The 22,017-nt window shown below is 50.3% G+C and overlaps 1 long non-coding RNA gene across 3 annotated transcripts in view; it reads left to right on the top strand.

The window, feature by feature from the left end:
* The window catches only part of LOC141160918 (uncharacterized), a 149,414-nt gene that overhangs the window by 67,546 nt on the left and 59,851 nt on the right, over nt 1–22,017 (top strand). Inside the window, exons 1-2 of one of the 3 annotated variants that reach the window (XR_012250570.1) lie at nt 4,434–4,674; nt 5,950–6,061. The exons of 1 other annotated variant lie outside the window; for it this stretch is intronic. This is a non-coding gene — a long non-coding RNA (uncharacterized lncRNA). Of the gene's footprint in view, nt 1–4,433; nt 4,675–5,949; nt 6,062–22,017 lie in introns of those variants that run through there. One more of the 3 variants, XR_012250572.1, reaches the window with a different exon arrangement.

Here is a 22,017-nt window from a genome sequence, read left to right as displayed (position 1 = left end):
GCCACTCCTTTGTTATTTTAGCTGTGTGTTTAGGGTCAGTGTCTTGTTGGAAGGTGAACCTTCGATCAAGTCTGAAGTCCAGAGCACTCTGGAAGAGGTTTTCATCCAGGATATGTCTGTACTTGGCCGCATTCATGTTTCCTTCAATTGCAACCAGTTGTCCTGTCCCTGCAGCTGAAAAACACCCCATACCATGATGCTGCCACCACCATGTTTCACTGTTGGGATTTTATTGGGCAGGTGATGAGCAGTGCCTGGCTTTCTCCACATATACTACTTAGAATTATCAACAAAAAGTTCTAACTTCGTCTCATCAGACAAGATATTCTAATTTCTCATAGTCTGGGAGTCCTTCATGTGTTTTGGAGCAAACTCTATGAGGGCTTTCATATGTGTTGCACTGAGGAGAGGCTTCCGTTGAGCCACTCTGCCATAAAGGGCCGACTGGTGGAGGGCTGCACTGATAGTTGACTTTGTGAAGCTTTCTCCCATCTTCCTACTGCAGATCAGCCACAGTGATCTTGGGGTTCTTCTTTACCTCTCTCACCAAGGCTTTTCTCCCACGAGTGCTCAATTTGGCTGGACGAATAGGTCTAGGAAGACTTCTGGTGGTCCCAAACTTCTTCCATTTAAGGATTATGGAGGCCACTGTGCTCTTAGGAGCCTTGAGTAATGCAGAAATTCTTTTATAACCTTGGCCAGATCTGTGCCTTGCCACAATTCTGTCTCTGAGCTACTTGGGCAGTTCCTTTGAGCTCATGATTCTCATTTGGTCTGACATGCACTGTGAGCTGTGAGGTCTTATATTGACAGGTGTGTGCCTTTCTAAATCAAGTCCTATCAGTTTAATTAAACAAAGCTGGACTCCAATGAAGGAGTAGAACCATCTCAAGGAGGATAACAAGGAAATGTGACTTAAATATGAGTGTCTGAGCAAAGGGTGTGAATACTTATGACCATGTAATATTTCAGTTTTTCTTTTTTAACAAATTTGCAAACATTTCTACATTTCTGTTTTTTTTCAGTCAAGATGGGATGCAGAGTGTACTTTAATGAGAAAAAAATGAACTTTTAGAATTTACCAAATGGCTGCAAAGAGTGAAAATGTTAAAGGGTCTGAATACTTTCTGTACCCACTGTACAGTCTTCAGAGAGAAGAACCTGCTGAATGCACCATCTTCTCTGTGGTGCAGCCTCCACTCCTCTGGGGCACGACTGCAGAGCTGGCTCCTGTCTTACTATAATTACAGGCAGTGGCGTACCGCCAATGGCAGCAGACCACGCAACTGCTATGGGGCCCATGAGTCTTCGGGGCCCCATAGTAGTCCAGCTTCTCCCTGCACACGGCACGAAGGGAGCGATTTCTGCAGCTCCGCTGCTGACAGGAGAAGAATAGCAGCAGAGCTGGAGGGATCCATCCTCTGCTTTCTCCCTGACCCAGGCGTGCGCAGCTTGATGACGTCATCATGCATGGCGCTCCTGGGTTAGGCAGAATACTGCCGCAACCATGAGGATGCTGCAGGGGACCGAGCTGAGGTAAGTTGTTGTTTTTCGTTTTGTTTTACTGAAACGTTGGGGAAGGGAGGTAGTGGAGAGCAATTATGGGATGGTGGGGCTGGGGAGAGGAATAATGGGGCTGATTGGTCTGGGGAGAGCAATGATGGGATGGTGGGGTTGAGGAGAGCAATAATGGGGCTGGCGAAAGGAATGATGGGATGGTGGGGCTGCGAAGAGCAATAATGGGGCTATAGGGGCTAGGGAGAGCAATGATGGGGCTGGGAGAGCAATGATGGAGCTGGGGAGAGCAATGATGGAGCTGGGGAGAGCAATGATGGAGCTGGGGAGAGCAATGATGAGACTGATGGGGCTGAGGAGAGCAATAATGGGGCTGATGGGGCTGGGGAGAGCAATGATGGGGCTTGGGAGAGCAATGATAGGGCTGGGGAGAGCAATGGTGGCATGGTGGGGCTTTGGAGAACAATAATGGGGCTGGGGAGAGGAATGATGGGATGGTGGGACTGGAGAGAGCAATATTGGGGCTGGGGAGAGGAATGATGGAATGGTGGGGCTGGGGAGAGCAATAATGTGGCTGATGGGGCTGGGGAGTGGAATGATGGGGCTGCTGGGGCTGTGAAGAGCAATAATGGGGTTGATTGGTCTGGAGAGAGCAATGATGGGACGGTGGGGTTGAAGAGAGCAATAATGGGGCTGGGGAAAGGAATGATGGGATGGTGGGGCTGGGAAGAGCAATAATGAGGCTGATGGGGTTGGGGAGAGCAATAACGGGGCTGGGGATAGGAAAGATTGTGCTGATGGGGCTGGGAAGAGCAATAATGGGGCTTTTGGGAGCTAGAGAGAGCAATGATGGGGCTGGGGAGAGCGATGATGGGACTGGGGAGAGCAATGATGAGACTGATGGGGCTGGGGAGAGCAATAATGGGGCTGATGGGACTGGGGAGAGCAATCATGGGGCTGGGTAGAGCAATGATGGGGCTGGTGGGGCTGGGGAGAGCAATTATGGGGCTGATGGGGCTTGGGAGAGCAATGATAGGGCGGGGAGAGTGATGATGGCGTGGTGGGGCTGGGGAGTGCAATATTGGGGCTGGGGAGAAGAATGATGGGATGGTGGGGCTGGGGAGAGCAATAATGGGGCTGATGGGGCTGGGGGTGGAATGATGGGGCTGCTGGGGCTGTGAAGAGCAATAATTGGGCTGATTGGTCTGGGGAGAGCAATGATGGGACGGTGGGGTTGAAGAGAGCAATAATGGGGCTGGGGAAAGGAATGATGGGATGGTGGGGCTAGGAAGAGCAATAATGGGGCTGATTGGGCTGGGGAGAGCAATAATGGGGCTGTAGGTGTTAGCGAGAGGAATGATGTGGCTGGGGAGAGCAATGATGGAGATGGGGAGAGCAATGATGTGACTGATGGGGCTGGGGAGAGCAATAATAGGGCTGGAGAGAGCAATGATGGAGCTGATGGGGATGGGGGAGCAATGATGGGGCTGATTGGGCTTCGGAGAGCAATGATGCAGCTGGGGAGAGCAATGATGGGGATGGTGGGGCTGGGGAGAGCAATGATGGGGCTGGGGAAAGCAATCATGGGATGGCGGGGCTGGGGAGAGCAATGATGGGATAGGGAGGAATGGGGAAAGCAATGATGGGGCTGGGGGCTGAGGAGAGCAATGATGGGAATAGAGGCAATGGGGAGAGCAGTGATGGGGCTGTAGAGAGCAATGATGGTGATGTTGGGGCTGGAGAGAGCAATTATTGGTATAGTGGGGACGAGGAGAGCAATGACTGGTTGCTGGGAGAGAGCAATGATTGGGATGCTGGGAGATAGCAATGATGGGGTGCTGGGAGAGAGCCATGGTGGGGGCGCTGGGAGAGAGCAATGATGGTGCTTGGAGAGAGCAATGACGGGGGTTGCTGTGAGACAGCAGTGACGGGGTGCTGGGAGAGAGCAATGACGTTGGTGCTGGGAGAGAGCAATGATAGGGGTGCTGGGACAGAGCAATGACGGGGTACTGTTAGAAAGCAATGACAGGGGTGCTGGGAGAGCAATGATGGGGTGCTGGGAGAGCAATGATTGAAGTGTTGGGAGAGAGCAATGACGGGGGTGCTGGGAGAGAGCAATGACGGGGGTGCTGGGAGAGAGCAATGATGGAGGTGCTGGGACAGAGCAATGAAGGGAGTGCTGGGACAGAGCAATGATTGGTGTGCTGGGAGAGAGCAATGATGGAGGTGCTGGGACAGAGCAATGATGGGGTGCTGGGAGAAAGCAATGATGGGGTGCTGGGAGAGCAATGATGGGGTGCTGGGAGAGCAATGATTGAAGTGCTGGGAGAGAGCAATGACGGGGGTGCTGGGACAGAGCAATGATGGGTGTGCTGGGACAGAGCAATGATGGGTGTGCTGGGACAGAGCAATGATGGAGGTGCTGGGACAGAGCAATGATGGAGGTGTTGGGAGAGTGCAATGATGGGGGTGCTGGGAGAGAGCAATAATGGGGGAGCTGGGAGAGAGCAATGATGAAGGTGCTGGGGCAGAACAATAATGGGGTGCTGGGAGAGAGCAATGATGGGGTGCTGGGAGAGAGCAATGATGGGGGTGCTGGGAGAGAGCAATGATGGGGGTGCTGGGAGAGAGCAATGATGGGGGTGCTGGGAGAGAGCAATGATGGGGGTGCTGGAAGAGAGCAATGATGGGGGTGCTGGAAGAGAGCAATGATGGGGGTGCTGGGACAGAGCAATGATGGGGGTGCTGGGACAGAGCAATGATGGGGGTGCTGGGAGAGAGCAATGATGGGGGTTTCACTTTACTGGTACTGTAAAGCCTTATATATTTTCCGTGTGAACGTAACCTTTCAGTTAATTGAGTCACAGAGACTGAATAATTGATATAATTGGGCGGCGGAGATTATAGTTAATGGCGAGCATAGTGCTGCTTATCACGTTATATTTTGATTACTAAGTGGCTAATAGTATATTAATGGGTGGGTGGTACATATCTGTATTCAGGGGAGCATGTATGTATACAATATATGTGACCTTGTTATTTTCTAGGCTGGAGATCATCGTGACAAGATGAGTCGTGGCTGGGAGATGTCGACATGAAGGTCTGACCAGATGGAGAAGAAGCAGCAGAAACAGACTCTGATCATATGAGACGTCAGCGGTAAGTGCCTGGATGTAAATATTATTCTGTATCTGCACTGTTTGACTTTGAGTGATAATGTTATCTGTAAAATCCCTTAGGCTGCATTCTCACATTTGTGTGAAATGTTCGTGTGCTGCCAGATTTTTTCATCGGATGGTCCACGGACTCGTACAGTTTTATAAATCCATTCACACATCCATGAAAATCACTGATCTGAGAATGAGATCTGTGAGGGTCAGATAATGTTCTGTTCAGATCCGAATTTGAGGATTAGAATAGGACATGCTCAATGAGTCTGTAAAAGCGGGCAGCACACCGACACTGCACACAGATGCAGGAATGTAGCCAAATTATGTATAGCATACGCCCTTAGTATATAGTGTACTCACTTATTATGTATAGCATACTCCCTTAGTATATAGTGTACTCACTTATTATGTATAGCTTCGTCCTTAGTTATATAGTTTCCTCTTTTATTATGTATAACACCCTCCCTTATTATGTACCATTATCTCTAGCTCTAGGGGGTCACAGTTGGGAAATCATACTGTGTTGGGGTCAGCAAACTTTGCTCTGTGAGTTGAGGTGGGGTACAGTAGGGTCATTATACTGCGCGTGTGAAGGAATTCACCATGGGGGTATCATACTGTGTTTGGGGTGCACTTTTTTTGGCATCACACTTTATGGGGCAAGAAAAGAGAAATCTAGGACTTCAGCAGGAGGAAGAGCAATGATGGAGGTGCTGGGACAGAGCAATGATGAAGGTGTTGGGACAGAGCAATGATAGGGGTGCTGGGAGAGAGCAATGATGGGGGTGCTGGGAGAGAGCAATGATGGGGGTGCTGGGACAGAGCAATGATGGGGGTGCTGGGAGAGAGCAATGATGGGGGTGCTGGGAGAGAGCAATGATAGGGGTGCTGGAAGAGAGCAATGATGAAGGTTCTGGGACCGAGCAATGATGGGGGTGCTGGGACAGAGCAATGATGGGGATCCTGGAGAGAGCAATGATGGAGGTGCTAGGAGAGAGCAATGATGGGGGTTTCACTTTACTGGTACTGTAAAGCCTTATATATTTTCCGTGTGAACGTAACCTTTCAGTTAATTGAGTCACAGAGACTGAATAATTGATATAATTGGGCGCCGGAGATTTAAGTTAATGGCGAGCATAGTGCTGCTTATCACGTTATATTTTGATTACTAAGTGGCTAATAGTATATTAATGGGTGGGTGGTGCATATCTGTATTCAGGGGTGCATGTATTTATACAATTTATGTGACCTTGTTATTTTCTAGGCTGGAGATCATCGTGACAAGATGAGTCGTGGCTGGGAGATGTCGACATGAAGGTCTGACCAGATGGAGAAGAAGCAGCAGAAACAGACTCTGATCATATGAGACGTCAGCGGTAAGTGCCTGGATGTAAATATTATTCTGTATCTGCACTGTTTGACTTTGAGTGATAATGTTGTCTGTAAAATCCCTTAGGCTGCATTCTCTTATTTGTGTGAAATGTTCGTGTGCTGCCAGATTTTTTCATCGGATGGTCCACGGACTCGTACAGTTTTATAAATCCATTCACACATCCTTGAAAATTCACGGATGTGAGAATGAGATCTGTGAGGGTCAGATAAAGTTCTGTTCAGATCCGAATTTGAGGATTAGAATAGGACATGCTCAATGAGTCTGTAAAAGCGGGCAGCACACCGACACTGCACACAGATGCAGGATTGTAGCCAAATTATGTATAGCATACTCCCTTAGTATATAGTGTACTCACTTATTATGTATAGCATACTCCCTTAGTATATAGTGTACTCACTTATTATGTATAGCTTCGTCCTTAGTTATATAGTTTCCTCTTTTATTATGTATAACACCCTCCCTTATTATGTACCATTATCTCTAGCTCTAGGGGGTCACAGTTGGGAAATCATACTGTGTTGGGGTCAGCAAACTTTGCTGTGTGAGTTGAGGTGGGGTACAGTAGGGTCATTATACTGCGCGTGTGAAGGAATTCACCATGGGGACATCATACTGTGTTTGGGGTGCACTTTTGTTGGGATCACACTTTATGGGGCAAGAAAAGAGGAATCTAGTACTTCAGCAGGAGGAAAATTACTATGTAAAGGATGGAAAGTTGTGAGATCTACTCTTCTGTGACCCCCACAATTATTTATATTTTTTGGGGGAGGGGGGGTGCCCAGTTAGAACTTCTGCTACAGGGCCCCATGATTCCTATGTACGCCCCTGATTACAGGGCTGGAGGGGGAGAGCGGCGCTATAATATACAGAGGGGTGGGCAGAGAGAGCAGTGGCCATGCTGTAAGCAGCCTCTCTGCTCTGCTGGAGGCTAGAACCTCCTCTCCTTCTCTAACAGAGCAGACAGTGAGGCATCCTTTGTGCAGAACAACACAACTTTTTCAGAGGTGGATACCTTCTCCTGACTCCTGGGCCCCCTGTCTCACGGCCCCCATAGCAGCAGCGTAGTCTGCCACTATGGGCCATATGCCAGTGCCCTCCAACAAGAATTGAAAGACTCTTGTCTGGCTACAAAAAGCATTTACACGCTGTGATAATTTCAAAAGGAGGTGCTACTAGGAACTAACCATGCAGGGTGCCCAAACTTTTGCATTGACCCATTTTCCTTTTTGTAATTTTTAAAATGTAAAAGATGAAAATATATATTTTTTCCTAAAATACAAATGCAATGTGTCATCTTTAACTTTAGCCCTTTTAGAGATCATTTCATCTTCAACTTGCTTAACTGTTCACAATAACAGTAATTTTGACCAAGGGTGCCCAAATTTTTACACGCCACTGTAATTTATACTAATCCATAGAAGACGCTCATAGTGATACCTATCATGGTTGTGTCTTACTGCAGGTGGGAAACCCTACTGGAATAAACAAGCCATGTCTAAGATGCCTGTGTGGTTTACCAGGGAACAATCCCGTTAGGTCATGTTCCCACAAAAAAAAAAAATATCCTTAATGGTCCAAGCAAAGTGAATACAATTTCATGAAAACTGCCCACTGTACATCTATAACCTCAGCTGAAATGTGCATATTTTGGTGCATTTTTTCTCTACAGTCATCTATGGGGATCTTGAAAAAAACACAGTTGAGTTTTGCAGTTGTGCAGTTTTTCTGTACCAAAAATGCATTGAAAATGCTGATTCAAATAAAGAGGAAAATGCAGCAAAAAAATGCAATAAGACAAAATTGTTATTGAGTATTTTGGTGTGGACACCTGTAGAAGACGTCGCTAAAAAGCAGCAGGAAAAAAAGGCACAAAAATCACTACGTATGAAGCAAAACCTGCAATGACCCATGTCCCTTTATTTGTATTATAACTGAGGCACTTATGACAGAGATTTTTCTGGAATGATACTAGTGATGAGTGAGCACTAAAATGCTCGGGTGCTCGATGCTCGGGTCCAGCAAATTGGAATGCTCGGGTGCTCGACCAGAGCAATGAGCCCAATATAAACTCAAGCATTTCTCCGGTGACTACCCCCAGCAGTCTGCAGAGGGCCTAAAACTTGCACAAATTGATGGGAACAGTGCTCAAATGACATGGGAACAGCATGGGGAAGACACCTGGAAGCATTTCTGACTCCCATGTCACTGCTGTCAACAATGTTGTCAGAGCTATTACGCCACTTTTACGGACTCACAATAAAACATACAAAAACTAAACCAAAATGGATTTTCCTGGGAAATATGTTAAGGAACATCCTTTCCAGGAAAATGACTTGTATATAAGGCAAAATGAATAACCAAAAACAAAATGCTCCTCCACACCTTGAGCTATGTTCACATGTAGCGTTTTTGATGCGTTTTTGCACTTTTGCATTGCTTTCAACCAAGACATATGCATTCACCGGGAAATGTCATTTTAACATTGGCCATGTGGTGTGTGAGACATGATCAGACACATCCTGTTTCATTTTTGGACTCTGAAAGTCCCAAAGCCTATTTTTATAGGGCCAGCAGTCGGCCCTCGCTATTATTAGAGAGCCATCAGCCGGCTATGCTTTGTTGTTCCCATTATTAACGAGTGGGTCTCCTATACAGTTATTGAAGGGGCTGCCAAAAATTTGGAGGAACTCCAATGCCCCTTGCTAGAGACGTAGAGGCCAGAGAGCCTCCTAAAAACAATCTTCCCATTGTTAGGAAGTGGGTCTCTCATAGTGTTTGCCTATGCAGTGAATGCAAAAGCTGGCAAAAATTTGGAGGCACTCCAATGCCCCTTGGAGGAGACGTAGAGGTCAAAGAGCCTCCTAAAAACAATGTTTATTAGGAAGTGGGTCTCCCATAGTGTTTTCCTATGCAGTGAATGCAAAAGCTGCTAAAAATTTGGAGGCACTCCAATGCCCTTTGCAAGAGACGTAGAGGTCAAAGAGCCTCCTAAAAACAATGTTCCTATTATTAGGACGTGTGTTTCCCATAGTGTTTTCCTAAGCAGTGAATGCAAAAGTTGCCACAAATTTGGAGGAACTTGCAAGACACGTAGAGGAGGTGATATGGTAGATATGGTGGTGAATGTTATGGTGATAGAGGATGAGGAGAAGGCAGAGAACAAGAGCAAATAGACAATATCAGGAAGCGTATACCCATGTATAGGTGTGAAGAGGTGCATGGGAATAGACCTCCCAAAAAAAGACACTGGATTTGAGTTTATGTTACACTGCTAGCTATCATTCGGTCGTGTTGAGAAGTCTGGCCCAATCCAGCTCTTGTTCATTTTTATAAGAATCAGCCTGTCAGCATTTTCAGTTGACAGGCGGATGTGTTTATCAGTTATAATTCCACCAGCGGCACTAAAAACCAGCTCTGACAAAATGCTAGCGACAGGGCAGGCCAGGACCTCCAAGGCGTAGAGAGCCAGTTCATGCAACGTGTCCAGCTTGGATACCCAATAATTATAAGGCACAAAGGAATCACGGAGGACGTTGGTATGGTCAGCAAGGTATTCCCTCATCATCTTCCCAAACTTTGCACTCCTTGTGAGAGTACCCCTCGCCTCAAGGCCTGTAAGATGGGAGGGTCTGAAAAAACTGTCCCAGAACTTTGACAGTGTTCCCCTGCCTCTGCTGGATTGGAGTTGTGTCTCTCTCGTCTGTACTCCTTGGTTGCCAATGAACTGTGACCTCTACCGCCAGCGTTTTCAGATGGGAATTTTTTTAATAATTCCGCAACAAGGGCCTTCTGGTACTGCCCCATTTTAGTAGACCTGCCCGCCTTGGGAATTAGAGATAGAAAGTCCTCATTGTAGCATGGGTCTAGAAGTGTCATTAACCAGTAATGACTGTCATCCAAAATTTGGAAAACGCGAGGGTCATGGGAAAGGCAGTGTAACATAAACTCAGCCATGCATGCCAGATTGCTAACAGGCAAGACTTCTGTGTCCTCACCAAGAGGACGACTGACCATGCTCTCCTCCTCCTCCATGTCCTCAGGCCATCCACGCTAAACAGACGGTATGACAGTTGTGCAGGTAGTACCATCTATAGAGCATGAAATTAGCTCCTCCTCCTAATCTTTCTCATTTTCACCCAGTACACATTGGGATGAGGTGAGGCTGGGCTGTGTGTAATCACCCTGTATGGTTCCTTGCTCCATCTCATCATGCTCCACCTGCAATGCATCCTCTTTGATTGTGAGCAGAGAGTTTCAGAAGACAGAGAAGCAAGATGGTGATGCTAATTATGGTATCATCACCGCTCACCATCTTGGTGGAGTCCTCAAAGTTTTGGAGGATGGTACATATTTTTGACAGGTCTTATGTGTGGAGTCTGAACTGAATACCGATGGCCTTGTTGATGCTGGTAGTCAACAACTGCCCTCTTGTGCTCGCAAATCCTTTCCAACATCTGCAATGTAGAGTTCCAATGCGTGGGGACATCACACATCAGTCGGTGAGCTGGAAACTGCAAACGCTGCTGAAACACGGCAAGGGCAGCGGAAGCTGTAGATGACTTTCTAAAATGGGCACACAGGCGGCGTACTTTGACAAGCAGATCCGGCAGTTCCGGGTAGGTTTTGAGAAACCGCTGAACCACGAGGTTAAGCACTTGAGCCAGGCATGGTACGTGTGTGAGCTCGCCTCGCCTCAGAGCTGCCACCAGGTTCCAGCCATTGTCACACACGACATTGCCTGGCTGTAGGTTCAGCGGTGTCATCCACAGATCTGCCTGCTCTTTCAGAGCTGTCCACAACTCTTCAGTGTTGGGTGGTTTGTCACCTAAGCATATTAGCTTCAGCACATCCTGCTGCCGCTTGGCCCAAGCAATGCTGCAGTGCTTCCATTTTGCGACTGATGTGGTAATTTCAGAGATGGATGCTGAAGAGGAGGAGAAGGTGCAAGAGCTGTAGAATGTGGGGGCAACCCTGATTGACCCAGGGCCCGCAATCCTCAGCGTCGGGAGGACGTGTTCCGTCCCAAAGTCTGACTGGGTCCCGGCTTCCACTATGTTAACCCAGTGTGCTGTCAGTGAGATGTACCGTCCCTACCCACAAGCACTTGTTCACGTGTCCGTGGTTAGGTGGACTTTCCCAGTAACTGCTTTTTTGTGGGCACGGCTAATGTTGAGGGACACATGCTCATGTAATGTGGGGATGGCACACTGTGAGAAATAGTGGCGGCTGGGGACCGAGTACCAAAGGACGGCCGCCGCCATCAGGTTGCGGAAAACTTCCGTCTTCACAAGCCTAAAAGGCAACATTTCGAGCGCAAGCAGTCACGAAATGTGTGAATTTAGTAGTGTGGCCTGTGGGGCATTGGCTGCGTATTTACACTTGCGTTCCAAGGACTATGGTAGGGACAACTGAATTCTGAGCTGGGACAAGGACATGGACATGCTTGCTGATGGTGCTAGTTGAGAGTGTGCAACAACAGGTGAAGGCTAGGAAGCATCTTCGCATGTGCCATGGACAGAGGATTGACTTGCATGCACAACAGCAGAAGAAGTGTGGCACCCCGGGGTTCTGGTTGCCACAGTAATAGAAATATTACGTCTGAGAGCAAGTGGGAGGTTTCTCTGGTCAGGAGCCCTTAAGCATGCAACATCTCCTGCCCAGATCTGGGTGGGGAGGAATCTGCCCTTATAAACTGGGTCTGGGGCGGGATACCAGGGGCTGGAGCTGAGCAGAGCTCGCCCTGGCAGAAGAATCCAAGTACCGGACACCGGAGTCCGAGGCTGTGGGGACGTATATTCACCCAGCAGCAGAAACCAGCCGGCAGGGGATTCCAGGTCCTCTGGCCATAGAAGCCCGGAAGCTCAACCACAAAGAAGGGACCAGCACCGCCATCGAGGAGCGGAGGCTACCAGAAGGCCCCAAGTCACCAGCCATACGGGTGAGCACCACACGGTATACTCAGGGACGTGGGCTACTTCCACTCGCTTACAGCAAGGTAGCCAGGAAGAGTGCAGATAGACGGGGAGGCCTACAACTCCACCTGGCCAGGGGAATTCCTGCTTGCTCGCAGACTGACCAGGCCCCTTATGCTAGCCAGTACTCCCGGGAGGGTCTGCTTTAATATCATCAGTAAAGACCCTGAACTGCACTGCAAAGACTCTGAGTCGTTTCTGCTTTCCCACCGCATACAGCACTACTAGTACTGGGACTCCCGTGCACCATCACCCTCATCATCCACATTCCCTGCCCTGAGGCTATACTCTTCCCGTGGGGAGTTATCCCATCTTTTACTGCGCACACCACACCAGCCTCAGCGGACTGCCTCGCACCGGCGGTACACCCTGACCGCAATCCACGGGTGGCGTAGTTGGACAATTAACCTAAAACCCTACAAAATACCGTCATTGGCCTGACCTGGGACCGGGTCACCGCCACGGATACTACAACCCCCCAGAAGCCCGGTTCCGGGTGCCCGTCGGCCCAGGGGGCGAGTCAGCTTTGGCGCAGTCGGCAGGATTTCGTGCCCACAACCACCGGGTACTGCGCGCCTTCAAAAGACTGTCCTACCTGTTCTGGTGAAGGTACCTGCCATCCGGAGCCGTATCCCGCCATCTTCAGCCGTTCCCCGCCATCTTCAGTCGGTTTCCCGCCATCAGACGCCATCTTCAGGACGCCGCGCGGGAAGAAGAGGGGCGTGGACGCCGAAAGCGCGCGAGATCTGAAGCTCCGCCCTACGCACCGACGCTGCGCAAGGTCCTCGAAGGGAGAGAGAGCGACGCTGACGTCATCAGAGCGCGACGCAAGGTCCTCCACCCTGACGATCGTCTGCGGAGCCGCAGCCTACGGAGAAGAAGCAATGGAAGGTAGGCCACACTTAACTAGGGGGGAGGAAGATGACGGACACGGAGGGACCCTCTACCACCTGCGCGGCCGCTGCCGCAGTAATGCCATTTACAATGCCCTATATCCCCAGAGCGGCCTGGCTGCCCCAGTACTCAGGGGAGTCGCATACCCTAAGCGACTTTAAAGAGAGACTGTACAGCCTGTTTGAAGTATACCCCCTGACAGAGGGACAAAAAGTGAGCATATAGATAGGCCAGCTAACCGGGGCAGCCCAACGTGAAGTGAAGTCCTGGTCAGTCGGGGACAAGGAGACTATAAAAGAGATCTTAACCCGGCTGAGGGACACCTTTGACACCCGCACCTCAGCAGTGATCAAAATGAAATTTTATGGGTGCAAGCAGTGGGCCCAAGACAGTATAAGAGACTATGCTCTGAATTTGCAAGAGGCCCTGGGAGCCATTAAACAGGCAGACCCTGACAGTGTGCGGAATGCAGATGAACTGTTGACTGAGCAATTTATTGAGGGTCTGCTGTCCAACACCCACCGAACCCAGTTACGTGCAATGGCCTTGCAAAACCCTGGTTTAGAATTTGCAAAGTTCAAAGACAGCGCCATCCGGGTGCTCCGAGAACCGGCACCGAGTAGCACTGTAACCCACCGGCGCCCTGCTATTACCTATCACCAGGAGGCGGCGCCCTTGTCTGCAGGGCCTGTGGGAGCTGATGCGCAGGCTTTGGATAACAACCCGGCTACAGACTTGCACCACCAGGTCCAAGAACTGACAAAAGCGTAGCCGCGCTAACCAGAACTGTGCAGTCTTTACAGGTCTCTCCTCCAGGAAAGATCCAGCTGGCATCCGGACCGGAGGACGTCCCATGGCACCGACAGAGGAGGATCCCAACGTCCAGAGGAAGACCCAGTGACAGATACAACGAGAACGGACAACCCATCTGCCGCCGCTGCAATCAACCCGGACTTATGGCAAGGTACTGTCATTTAAACGGGCACAACCTGGGGTAGAGGGCCAACCCAAAGGCATAAGATCATCAGGCTCATCGAGCTGGCGTGATAAATACGTAGGGGGGGCGTCCGGTCATGCCTGTGGTACTGGATGGCATTCCTATGAGTGCCCTACTGGACACCGGGTCACAGGTGACTACCATCCCGTACGTGCTCTTTAAGCGGTACTGGAATGACTCGGACATAACCCGCTACCCAGATGACGACCTGAGTATAATTGCCAGCAATGGTCAGCCCGTGCCGCAGGTGGGGTTCAAAGAGGTGACCATTAAGATCGGTAAAGTCGAACTAGCGGCACAAGGACTGATTATTGTGGACATTGACCGTCATGAGAGTCACCCTAGAATAACCTTGGGAACTAACGTGATTGAAAATTGTCTTGCAGAGGTGATTCTCATTTTACAGCAGGTTGCAAAGAACGCCAGTTCCAGCCAGCAGCGTGTCCTCCAAAAAGAAATCCGGGCACTGATGAAGCGGCAACAAGTGAAACTATCTGGTGGTGAGATAGGTAGCGTGAGAATGTGTGACCCATTCCCTATTGCCATGCCCCCAAAAAGCGAGATGATGATCTGGTGCCGCGCAGCTATTGGTCTAAGAGGTAGAAACTACCAAGCAATGGTAGAACCCGTCTACTGAGACAGTAGGCCCACCATTTTGACAGCACGCGGGGTGGTCGATGTACGCCATGGGAGGGTACCTGTCCGCATCATAAATATCGGGGAGAGGGAAGTATACCTGCCCCGGTATGCCACGCTAGCCAAATTGTTCACCATAAAACAAAATTCTGTAAAGGCCGTAGAACCCTTGGTTCCATCTCAACCAGAGGAAGGTAACGGCTCTAAGAAACAAATGGAGGACTGGTGTCAGCAACTGCATTTGGGTACTGACTCCACTCCCTCACACCAAAAGCAGGGAGTCTACCGGGTGGTTCAGGAGTATGAGAGAGTCTTTAGTAAACACCCACTAGACTTCGGGCGAGTAAAGGGGGTAGACCATCACATCCCCACAGTAGACCATCCGCCCATAAAAGAAAGATACCGACCTGTACCCCCTGCACACTATCAGCATGCAAAGGGGATGTTGCGGGACATGAAGGAGGCTGGGGTAATCAGGGTCAACTGTAGCCCCTGGGCAGCTCCACTATTTCTAGTGAAAAAGAAGGATAACACAATGAGAATGTGTGTAGACTACAGAAAGGTCAACCGTATCACACACAAAGATGCGTACCCGTTACCTAGAATAGAAGAATCTTTAGCTGCATTAAAAATCTGCTAACTTCTTCTCCACTTTGGATCTTACAAGCAGGTACTGGCAGGTTCCTGTAGCAGAGGCAGACAAGGAGAAGACTGCATTCACCACCCCGATGGGTCTCAGCGAATTCAACTGTATGCCGTTCGGGCTCTGCAACGCACCAGGAACCTTCCAGCTGTTGATGGAATGCTGTCTGGGACACCAGAATTTCGAGACGGTCCTGTTATACCTGGACGATGTCATCGTTTATTCCAAAACCTACGAGGACCATCTGAAACACCTGGCAGAAGTGTTTGACGCCCTGGCAAGCTACGGCCTAAAGGTGAAACCCTCCAAGTGTCACCTCCTGAAACCAAAGGTGCAGAACCTGGGACACGTGGTGAGTGCTGACGGAGTGGCTCCTGACCCCGATAAGAACACCGTGATTAAAGACTGGCCAAGACCCTCCAGCATAAAGGAAGTGCGGCAGTTCCTCGGGTTGGTAGGCTACTACCGAAGATTCATTCCCGGTTTCACCAAAATGGCAGCCCCTATGCAGGACCTCCTGATAGGTCAATCCAGGAAGGCCAAAAACCAGAAGCCGCCCTTCAGGTGGGAAAAGCTGGAAGATGAGTCCTTCCGCCAGCTGAAGATGGCCCTCACGGGGGATAAAATCCTGGCGTACCCTGACTACAGCCATCCCTTTATCCTCCACACGGACGTGAGCAACATCGGGCTAGGAGCCGTACTGTCCCAGATCCAGCATGGGAAAGAAAGGGTAATCGCTTACGCCAGCCGAAAACTACGGCCCACGGAGAGAAACCCTGAGAATTATAGCTCATTCAAGCTAGAGTTCCTGGCAGTGGTGTGGGCAGTGACCGAACGTTTCAAGCATTACCTTGCCTCTTCCAAGTTCACCGTGTACACGGATAACAACCCGTTGACACACCTGGACACTGCAAGACTTGGTGCCCTTGAGCAGAGATGAATGGCCCGCCTGTGCAACTATGAATTCACCATCAAATACCGGGCGGGACGCTCAAATGCCAACGCAGATGCCCTCTCCAGAATGCCAAACTTACCGGACGTAGGGAAAGATCTGGAAGAAGTCGATCTCCCTGCGTTCCACCGTCATGGGATTATCCTGTATTCCCACCGTGTAAGGGACAGGCGCTCTGCTACGTTCAATCCCTTACCCCACTACAGCTGGGCGGAGACACAAGACAGTGATCCCGCAGTCCGTCTGGTGAAGGAAATGCTGACACAGGCTGACGCCCGTCTTGATCCAGACGCTCCGGAGGAGACCAAGCAACTGTGGAAGGAGAAAAGTAGACTGTTTCTCTACAAGGAGAAGCTGTGTCGGAGAATGGTCAACTCTAGAACACATGAGCTGGCCTGGCAGGTAGTGGTCCCAAGACTAGACGCGGCTATGGTTCTGGAGGCATACCACGACGGAGCAGGGCACTTCGGATGGAAGAAGCTGGAGTTCCTGTTGCGTGAACGGTTCTACTGGGTAGGCATGAGAGGAGCCATCGAGAGGTGGTGTAGAGACTGTGGCCCGTGCAACCTAAGAAGGAAGGACCGTGCCAGCCAGAAGACTCCCCTGCAGCCCATCATCACCAGGCAGCCACTGGAACTGGTAGCTCTGGACCATGTGAAACTGGCTCCAAGCAAATCTGGGTACGTCTACGCCCTCACCATCGTAGATCACTACTCCCGGTTCCTAGTGGTGGTCCCTGTCAAGGACTTAACGGCTCAAACAGCAGCCAGAGCCTTCCAGCTGCACTTCTGCCGTCCACACGGGTATCCGGAGCAAGTGCTGACGGACCAAGGACCAGCCTTCGAAGCGGAGGTCTTCCAGGAGTTCTGCAATCTGTATGGCTGCAGGAAGATAAGAACAACGCCCTATCACCCTCAGACCAACGGACTATGTGAGAAAATGAACCAGGTGGTGATAGACTTGCTAAAAATGTTGCCCCTGGAAGAACGCAGTCTCTGTCCTGAAAAACTGCCTGATCTGGTGGACTTATATAATCACATCCCCGTAGGTTCTACCAACTGTACCCCGGCTTACCTAATGAGAGCAAGACCTGGTAAGCTGCCTATTGACCTGGATATGGGAGTCCTGACACCTGAGGCCACCTCGCCAGAGGCAGACTGGGATACAAAACGGCAGCAGCAGTATCGGAAAGTACAGGAGAGCGTCGAGCGGAGTCGGTCTCAAGCAAGAGAAAGGCAAGAGAAGGCTTATAACCAGTATGCTCCCGCTGTTCCCCTGGTACCTGGAGAGCAGGTCTTGAAGAGAAAGAGGCGGCTCCACAAATTGGACGACCAGTGGGAGAAGGACCTGTACACCGTACTGCCCTCAAGCCATGAGAACCCAAAAGTCTGTGTCATCAGTAAGGATGGAGGAGAAACCACAGCCATTGTCTCCAGAGACCACCTGAAGAAGTGTCCCGAGCAGCTACAAAGCCCTGAAGAAGATCAAGAAAACCCTCAGCCCGCAGAGGAAAGGGAAGAAATTATCAGTACCGTACTCGGAGACTTTCCCCGGTCCTGGACTCAGATCAACAACGCAGTCGTGGTACCCGTCCTCGCCTTTCTCCAGCCAGCCCCTCAAGGGCCTACAGAGGAACAGGGAGTGTCAGAAGAGCAGCCGGCCCAGGAGGCAGAAGAATTCATACCAGCAGCCCAGGAGAATCAACCCTTTGCTAGTAGTGAGCCTGCCGTGCACCGAGTAAGCCAAAGAGTACGCAGAAAGCTGCCAGACCTACTCGCAACACCTCCTACACCCTGTAGTGCAGAGCCAGATAGTGGGTTACGTAGGTCCACCAGGAGTACTAGAGGACAAATGCCCGCTCGCTGGAGAATCTAAAATGTCATCTGTAAATTGCAAATGTTGAAAATAGTTTATGATTTTGTTACCTGGTTACTAATTATGTTTCTCTAGTTACCCTTCAGGTTTATTTGGACTGACAGGTTATGGACGTTGAATAACCGGAACTACATTGTAGATAGTTGCACCTTGGTGCCTCTTACGAAGATGGCCGCGGAAGAGAAAACCTGTCTGTCGTGCCCTCCATGTGGCCCAAAGTAGCTAGCCTCAGCCTTGCAGCCACGCCCAGGGCCAACGTTTGGGGTTTGCTTTGGACAGGTCCCCCTACTCTGTTCCAAGACTTCACCTTGTTGGGTGACATGGACACCCGGTTACGGACACGCCGTGACCTCTAAAGACTAAAGCTTCTTGTAAATATGTTGTTGTATTATTGTTTATACCCTTGTATTTGTGTTTTCTTGAAAATGTGTTTAGTCCCGGAGTACTAAAATTTGCTAGGGGGGAATGTGGCACCCCAGGGGTCTGGTTGCCACAGTAATAGAAATATTACGTCTGAGAGCAAGTGGGAGGTTTCTCTGGTCAGGGGCCCTTAAGCATGCAACATCTCCTGCCCAGACCTGGGAGGGGAGGAATCTGCCCTTATAAACTGGGTCTGGGGCGGGATTAGGGAGTCAGAGCCTGGAGAGGGAGAGTTACAGCAGGAGCTCTGTAGGAGCCAGGGGCTGAAGACCAGGGGCTGGAGCTGAGCAGGGCTCGCCCTGGCAGAAGAATCCAAGTACCGGACATCGGAGTCAGAGGCTGTGGGGACGTATATTCACCCAGCAGCAGAAACCAGCCGGCAGGGGATTCCAGGTCCTCTGGCCATAGAAGCCCGGAAGCTCAGCCACAAAGAAGGGACCAGCACCGCCATCGAGGAGCGGAGGCTACCAGAAGGCCCCAAGTCACCAGCCATACGGGTGAGCACCACACTGTATACTCAGGGACGTGGGCTACTTCCACTCGCTTACAGCAAGGTAGCCAGGAAGAGTGCAGATAGACGGGGAGGCCTACAACTCCACCTGGCCAGGGGAATTCCTGCTTGCTCGCAGACTGACCAGGCCCCTTATGCTAGCAAGTACTCCCGGGAGGGTCTGCCTTAATATCATCAGTAAAGACCCTGAACTGCACTGCAAAGACTCGGAGTCATTCCTGCTTTCCCACCTCATAGAGCACTACTAGTACTGGGACTCCCGTGCACCATCACCCTCATCATCCACATTCCCTGCCCTGAGGCTATACTCTTCCCGTGGGGAGTTATCCCATCTTTTGCTGCGCACACCACACCAGCCTCAGTGGACTGCCTCGCAGCGGCGGTACACCCTGACCACAATCCACGGGTGTGTAGTCGGACAATTAACCTAAAACCCCACAAAATACCGTCATTGGCCTAACCACCATGAGCCACGGGACCGGGTCACCGCCACGGATACTACAACCCCCCAGAAGCGCGGCTCCGGGTGCCTCTCGGCCCAGGGGGCGAGTCAGAAGCAGTGGTGCCACCCACAGACACTGTTCCTGGACCCTGAGGTTCAGCCCACTTAGGGTGCTTTGTTGCCATATGCCTGATCATGCTGGTGGTGGTCAGGCTGGTAGCTTTGCTACCCCTGCTGATGCTGGCCTGGCAGGTGGTGCAAATGACCTTTTTGGGTTTATCAGCAGTGTCATTGAAAAACAACCAGACTCGGGAAGACCTAACAATTGTACTGGCAACTTCCGTTGAGTTGATGTTACAGGGAACGGTTGCCCGCCTTCTGTCTGCTGCCACCACACTGCTTCTTCCTGCCTGTTGGGGTGCTATGCCTCTCTCCCCCTGTGTGCTGCTGTCCTCACTCTGTATGTCCCCCTGTCAGGTTGGGTCAGTTATGATATCATCCGCCACCTCGTCTTTCACTTCCGCACCCTGGTCCTCCTCCTAAATTTCTGACAATTGTGTCTCATCATCGTCCACCTCTTGTGACAGTTTCCCACCGTGGCTGCTCAAATATTTGGGCATTGCTACATGCAATCTCCTCTTGCCCCGCTTCAAGTGGACCGGGTGAGAGGCCCGAATCTATAAATTGAAAAGTGAACAGCTCTTCGGAGTGTCCAAGTGTGGGATCAGTTGTCTCCGGGCGCTCTGCATGGTGTGAGAAAGGAGGAGCAGGGTGAGGAATATGCGGTCCAGACTCACGTATACTGAGACTTGACTGTCTGGAAGACAGCGTGGTTGTGGTGGTGGCAAAGTGAAGCATTATCTGCTATCCAACCAATAACCTTTTCACACTGCTCTGTGTTCAATAGTGGTGTTCTGCGGTCCCCTATTAATTGGGACAGGAAGGTCGAGCGAGAAGATGTGGATGTTTGTTGTGGCACAATTTCAGCTAGCCAACGGCCTCAGCCTCGTCCTCTGCATGCACCATCATCAACATCACGTCCACTTCCCCATCCCTTGCCAAGCTACTTGCCCATTTTAAATGGAGGACAATATTTTCCACGTTCACTACAAATGGCTGGATATCAACCACAGCGATATGTGATATGTGTGACGGAAAACCACAGTTTTAAATAGCTGACCTGTAGGTAACTATTTTTAACAGCAACCTCGTGTCAAAAACTTCACTGACACACTGCAGGAAAATTTCAATGGAGGCCAGAAATGGCAGAATTTTCAGCGCACTTATATGTGATCCGTGTTATGGACAATCCACAGTTTTAAGTAGATGGATTTTTAGCACTGTACTATGGAAAGGATCTGGCTGTATTCTGCAGTGCCAACAAGGAAATGGAGCAGAAAAATGGTATTCTCTGGATTGCTTTTTAAGCAATAATGAGGATTAAGATCCCAAAAAAAATAATCCTGGCCCCTGATACCTGGAGCTATTTCTAGAAATATCTGTAAAAGCACCAGCAGCAGACAGAACTGGAATGGACCCTCTTTCTATATGCACTGTAATCTGCCACATACACTGCCTGCCTGCCTAGCACTGATATCTATGCAGCTGGATTAGTCCTCAGAAGGACTGTTAGTAGAGATGGATATGTGTATAATATATGGTGGTATAACTACACTAACTAAGAAACAAGCAAATCTCTCCTTAGCTCACCTCTCCCTACACTGCATGATGCAGTGACTGTGACGAGCATGGCGGCACAAGGTCTGATATAGACCCGATGACTCTGTGCGGCCAACCAATCATTGTAATGCCACAACCAACAAGGCTGTGGCATTACAGTGTGTCGCAGACAATTGCTGCATGTTCATTGTCTCTCTAAGGAGCGCCAAACATGCAGAGAGGGGGCCCGAGCTCCCGCTGAGCAAGTCAGGAAATACTCGGCGAGCGCCGAGCATCTCTAGCAGTGAGATGCTCGGGCGAGTACCGATCAGTAGCGAGCATGCTCGCTCATCACTAAATGAGACTTGTTCACATATGAATGTATTACAGTTTATGCACGTGCAATTCAGAAATAGGCAGAAAATTAGGATTAGTATCTAATATAATGTAGTTGGTCTGGGCTTTCATCACAAGTGACATGCTCCAATTTAGTTGTTCACCAGGTTTTTGCCTACAGTTCATTCATTCAGAGTCATACCTGGTGTAGCATCGGCGTCTCTGCCTCCTGCCCGGCAGAGACGCCGTCACTCTTACCGCCATGGTCCTGCTCCGGCGTCTTCCGGCCTCCCTGCAGCTGCTGCTGGTGCATGCAGCTTTCCCCGCTCTGTGCTTAGGGCGCACGCGCCCGCTCCCTCTCTCTTAAAGGGGCCTCGTGCGCCGTCCTGAAAAGTCCCCGAACAATGGCCGGAGGACTTCCCCTATAAATGGCACTTCCTCCAATATGGAGGTGCCCATGCAAGGTTGTAGCTCTGTCTACTTACCTCTGCTTCAGCCCTCAGGTCCCGCTGCTAGTCTGACTACCAGTCCTGTCCGCCAGCCTGACCCCCCTTCTGCCCGACAGTCTGTCTACAGTCCAGTCCGCCAGTCTGTCTATGGGC

The sequence above is a fragment of the Phyllobates terribilis genome, unplaced genomic scaffold (genome assembly GCF_046119375.1).
Source record: "Phyllobates terribilis strain yellow unplaced genomic scaffold, ASM4611937v1 Scaffold_9__5_contigs__length_417890890, whole genome shotgun sequence".
In the NCBI taxonomy this organism is placed as follows: domain Eukaryota; kingdom Metazoa; phylum Chordata; class Amphibia; order Anura; family Dendrobatidae; genus Phyllobates; species Phyllobates terribilis.
Note: the sequence above shows the minus strand (reverse complement) of the source record. Positions and strands in the feature narration are given on the sequence as shown.